Source organism: Cornus florida, unplaced genomic scaffold (assembly GCF_030987335.1).
Source record: "Cornus florida cultivar Cherokee Brave unplaced genomic scaffold, ASM3098733v1 CherokeeBrave_3.0.0_Hap2_Chr08, whole genome shotgun sequence".
Lineage (NCBI taxonomy): Eukaryota > Viridiplantae > Streptophyta > Magnoliopsida > Cornales > Cornaceae > Cornus > Cornus florida.
The window spans coordinates 93,133,560-93,139,391 of record NW_026775578.1 but is presented as its reverse complement, the minus strand read 5'-3'; the positions used below and the strand labels follow the sequence as shown (position 1 = coordinate 93,139,391).

At 37.2% G+C, this 5,832-nt stretch overlaps 1 pseudogene; it reads right to left on the bottom strand.

Annotated features, from left to right (window-relative positions):
- Window positions 1-2,381: 2,381 nt before the first annotated feature.
- LOC132270594 (pentatricopeptide repeat-containing protein At3g57430, chloroplastic-like) lies at window positions 2,382-5,193 on the bottom strand (annotated as a pseudogene).
- Window positions 5,194-5,832: the final 639 nt, after the last annotated feature.

The window sequence follows — 5,832 nt, the reverse complement described above, 5'->3', positions numbered from 1 at the left end:
TCGGGCATTCTACATTGCGTTTTTTTTTAATTCTTTCGCGTTTCACGTAGAAAACTCAATTTTGAGGGCGGTTTCTTCTTTGTGTTTTTCTAGAAAAATTCATCTACTAGCCCGTTTTTACTCTCTGTTCTGGCTATTTATGGAAAAAAAATGCTTCTAGCAGCTTTTTGGGTCCATCTTGACCTAGGCAGTTCAAGGGGCATTTTAGGGACTTTACATCGTATTTTTTTTGGTTTCTTCTGCATAGTCGGGCAGAAAACGTGATTTTAAGGGGGGTTTTTTCTTCGTGTTTTTCTAGAAAAACTCGTTTAAGGGTCCGTTTTTAGCCTCGGTTCTGGAAAAAAATTTAATTGGTGCTTGCTGTTAAAACACTATTCCTGCCCAGATTTCTTACCCGGAAAATAAGTCTAATTTTTTGAAACTTTGAAGCTTTATATCTTCTTCGTCCCGACTCCAAATTAAGTCATTTTTGAGTCTAAGTTTATTAGTTTTTGCTTGTCTAGCCAACGGTATTCACGGTTGCATCTAATTCTATCTGAAAGGACTATTTTACCCTTTGTAAAGTACCCTTGCCGCACTGATTTTAAACTCAAAGGTTGGTTTTTTTGAAACTTTGACGTTTCTTATCTTTTACATCCAGACTTCGAATCAAGTGATTCTTGAGTCTAGATTCATTAATTTTTCCTAGTCTATCTATCGGTATGCTCAGTTACACCCAAATTTGTCTAAAAAGACCATTTTACCCCTTGTCAATTACCCTTACCGCACTGTTTTGAAACCCGAAAGTTGGTTTTTATGAAACTTTGGAGTTTCATATCTTCTTCATCCGGACTCTGAATCAAGTGATTCTTGAGTCTAGATTTGTTAATTTTTCACTATCTTTCCAACGGTGTGCTCGGTGGCACCCAAATCCACATTTTTCAGAAATGACTATTTTGCCCCTAGGGGCTTATTTGTCATTTTTTCGATCTTTTGCTTCCGCATCAGTTCTTGTTGAGTTCCACGACCTCATGGAAGGTCACTTGACTTCTTAGAGTCTTGTTTTCTGTTTTCGCTTCCGCATTCGGATCCGTTATCGGATCATCCTTACGGTTCATCATAGGACACGCTGGCCTAAAAACCAGGGTCATCACAATATATATATATATATATATATATATATATAATGAAAAAAGACTTTACAAGAGAGGAGGCGGGGGAGGAGAGAGAGGGAGGTGTTAGGGGGGTAATTGTGTCCTTCTAATATGTTTGATATTTTACAATAAATCTTATTTTAATATTAAGGGTAATTTCGTCTTTTCAGAGGATTTAAGGCTTTATTTGGTTGGAGTTTTGTATGAGGGGGTGTCTTTGTCCAAAAAAAGAGTAAGTTTCATCGGTGTGTCCTTTTAGCAAACCCCATGGAGTGTGAGTGTACTTTACCCAAAAAAAAAAAAAAAGAGTTCGTATTTCAATGCCACATTAGGGAAAAACTTGAAAAAGGAGAAGCTGGAAGTGGTAGTTATTTGAAAATTTAATCAAAGGGGTTCTTTTTTTAATATATATATATATATATATATATATATATATTATGTGCTTCACTTTTAGTCATTATTCACTAATTAATATAAGATAAATTATTGGGTATCCGAGATTCCTGACAATGTGGCACTCGTCATCTCGACACACATCTTATGCTCATTATTTAAGAATTTGAGAGAATGTGCTTCATAACAAGAATGTATCAATGAACTATAAAATGTAATAACAGAATTAACCAATTATTTGGACCATGGTTCGCTGCGACTCTTTTTCAAGTCTGATACGTGATTTGTATCGGCCAGTTTATATTGACTTTATCCGCGTCTGTTATATCGCAACCGTGACCGATACTGCTTATCATGATTTCGACCATCGAATATTATTTAAAATGTTATCAAAAGATTTTATAGGAATAATCTAACAAAAACTAGTTATATTTTTACTCTAAATTTTTATTTTTTGTAGGTATTGTGGTCATGCAACAACAAGGGTTTCAATTTGTCCAAACAAAATATTCAAAGGACTATTACTTACTGTATAGTAACTTATTGAATAGTTGACCATTGCTACCTTTCAATTTATTCAAAAATAAAAAAGAATTGAGCCTGAGACATCCAAATTTTGAGAAAAGCATTATTGATCATCCACATTTCACAAATCGCAAAAAACAAAGAGCTACAGCAAAGCATTTACTCCAATAGCCCTCCCAATATGTGATATTCCTTATATTTCACAACTTAAAGCTACAAAAACTGTTTGCTAATAAATAAATTTGTACATACTAATCTTGATAATACAAATGAAGTGATCAGTATTATGTTACAGCTTGCTGGTATTTGAATCTCCTGAAAACTTTTCCCTTAATGTTGGAAAATATTGGTTTGGACGCATCCTCGCCAATAATCCCCACAGGAGCAAGTTCCATCCTTGAAATAATGGAACCTCCTCACATCCCTCACAATTATCTCCCTCTCCACAATCTTTGAAATAAACTTGGTAGCAGCATGGCAATCATTACAGACTCTAAGGTTCTTGGCAACTCTAATGGTGGTGCCAGGAGGCGTGTTGAGGATACCAAATGCTATTGCTAGTTTCTCACTATGTGCACATAGTAGATTCTCCTTTTCCACCTCACCAACATTGTGTAGAACACAAGAAGTGTCACGAACATAACCCTCTTTTCTCATTCGCTTTGACAATGTTTCGACGAAGCTATAAAGTTGCTCGGTTTGTGGATGTGATGCATCCCCAGCCATGAACTTATGAACCTCATCGCCAAACTCAATCCAACTGCACTCGAGTTTTTTTCGTACTCCCATTTCCTTCATGTTATTTCGAATCTCTGTTGCTTTCTTCCAGAGTTCGGTAGATGAGTAGATATTAGAGAGTAGAACATAATGACTAGCCACATTTGGCTACAATTCAAGGAGATTCTTCGCTGCAATTTCCCCAAGTTCTACATTTTGATGGATTCGACAAGCACCAAGCATGCTACTCCAAGTGCTTATTTTGTCAACATCAGGAGGCATCGACTTAATGAGTTGATAAGCTTCGTCCAGCTGACCTGCTCGACCAAGCAAGTCAACAACGCAAGCATAGTGATCTGCTGTAGGCTCAACTCCATAGTTATCTTTCATTTTATGAAACAAGTTACGGCCTTCTTTTACCATCCCAGAGTGACTACATCTAGCGAAAATTGCAATAAATGTAACCTTATTAGGCCTGACTTCCCCACCCCTAGCTCCTTCTGCCACCATACTCCTAAAAAGTTCTAAAGCTTCTTCTCCTTTCCCATGCATGCCGTAAGCTATGATGATCACGTTCCATGTGATCACATTTCTGTTGGGCATTCCATAAAAAATTCTCCTAGATAAGTTCAAGCAACCACATTTTGCATACATGTCAACCAGTGCACTGCCCACAGCAACATTTGATACCAAAGCATTTCTAATGGCGTAAGCATGAATTTCTTTCCCCTTAGCTAATGCTGCAAGGGTGGCACAGCCAGGAAGGATTGCCATGAGTGTTATTGAATTTGGTTTACAAGGAACACCTTTTTCATCCTCATACTCATCCTTCTCCTCATTCTTTGCTTCTTCACCTCTTTACATCGCATGCAACAGAATAAGTGCATCTTCATGGCGTCCACAGATAACATAACCTATTATCATTGAATTCCAAGAAACTATATCTCTAATCTTCATGCTATTAAATATATTTTCTGAAGTTCCTTTCTTTCCCATCCTAGAATACACGTCTATAAGTGCATTTTGTATATACGGGTTCTTTCCGAAACCCAACTTCATTACATACCCATGGATAACTTCTTTGTCTGAGAATGCTTCACAGTGCACACAAGCTGGTAAGACATTTGCCATTGTTGTGGGGTTAGGAAAAAGTCCTGAGACCTCCATCATTTGCAAGAATAGCATTAAGGCCTTCTCATAAAAGCCATTTTTTGTGTAACCAGCAATCATAGCATTCCAAAGCTCAAGTTTTCTATCTAAGATACCATCAAAAACTTTACGGCCACTTTCAACCTGTCGGCAATTGCAGTACATGTCGACTAAAGTAATACCGACAAACGAATTCCCAATCAAATCATCATTTCTCAAGGCATAAGCATGAATTTCCTTCCCAACATCTAACAACTCCAAATTGGAGCATGCAGGGAGAATACTCGCCATTGTGACCCCATCAGGCCTAATTCCTTCAAGAACCATAAGCTATAACAAATTTAATGCCTCATAAAAGTAGTTGCTTTGAGAGAATGAGCTTATCATTGTGTTCCAGGAAACCATATCCCGATGCTCAAACATCTCAAAAACAGCTTTCGAGTAATCAAATTTCCCTTGTTTGGCATACATAGCCATCAACGCATTGTTTGTAAATGTTTTCCCATCACATACTCTCAAACTATACCCATGCACTTGCTTCCCGAGCCGCAACCCATCATTCTCACTCAAATTAGAACACGAAAGTGCCATACTCACCAAAGTAAACGAACTGGGCTCCATACTCTCCAATTGCATTAACCAAAATGCATCCTATGCAAGCTCCCACTCCTCAAACCGACACAAAGTAGAAATCATCGAATTCCAAGACACTTGGTCTTTCTGAGGAATTCTATCAAACACATTGAGCACATCACCAATATCTCCACATTTTGCATACATATGGAGAAGAGTATTGCCCACAGTCACCGAAGACGAACAGTAATCAAGTTTGGCAATGGCGGCGTAGATCTGCTTGCCGTAATTCAAGTCTTGAAGGCCAGTGATAGCCTTTAATACTGCCGGAAAAGCAAAATTGTCGGGTTGGACACCGGCCATGGTCATTTCGTTATACGTGGAAACAACTTCTCGGAATTGATTCAATCGGGTGTGGGAATGAAGGGCTTCGATCCATTCCGATCTGGGTTTTGGAGATGTTTTGGCGAAGAAAGAAGTGGTGGTGCTGGTTTGAGGAATGTGTTTTCGAGAAGTCGGTTGCTGGGTTTGGAGGGAAGAGAGGGAATGTGAAGGTTGCAGGGATAAAGAGAGAGGGGAGAGAGGCTGTGTCAAGGAGGACATTGGTAGTTATTTCAGTTGGTTGCAATTGAAGCTTTTCTCAGAAATATAATAGTATACAATGTCTTCGGATGGGATGATAAACTGATTGGGCAATGGATAAGAGTATAGAAGCATATCCAAATATCTATTAATACGTGTTGGACTTTTAGAGGACAATTACAGAAAAAAAAAATTTACCCGATTTTGAAGCATTGCTAAAATTTGAGTTCAAAAACAAGTTTGATGTGAAGAATATTTGTACAAATGATGTGTCAAGAGGTGACTCTAATTTTTGAAATGATAGTCCTTACTTATACGATATTTTATACTACCTTGCACTACAAAATCGAGAAAATCTATACCACAATTATCAAAAATGTACAATTTGCCCCTAACAGTCATTTCTGGCTAACAAATGGAGCGCGTTGGTTAATAATTCCATAATTACCCTGCAATATGACCGTTGTAGCCCTAACTTGCTCGATTTTGTTGTCTAGAGGTAAAATACTGATTTTTGATAATCGAAGGGGGTTTTATGTTTTTTTGCCAAACAAATATTCAGACTAAGATACAAAGAAGATAAGCAGTCTCGATATTAAAAAAATCATTATAACTCAATATGCTAGTATTTTCTCAATAAATTGCAAGGTTAAAAAAAAAAAAGAAAAAAAGAAAAAAAGAAAAAAAAAAGAAAGAAAGAGAGCTTATATAATTTACAAAATTAAGGGGAAAAAAAAAATGATTCTTTTTACCCCCAAAA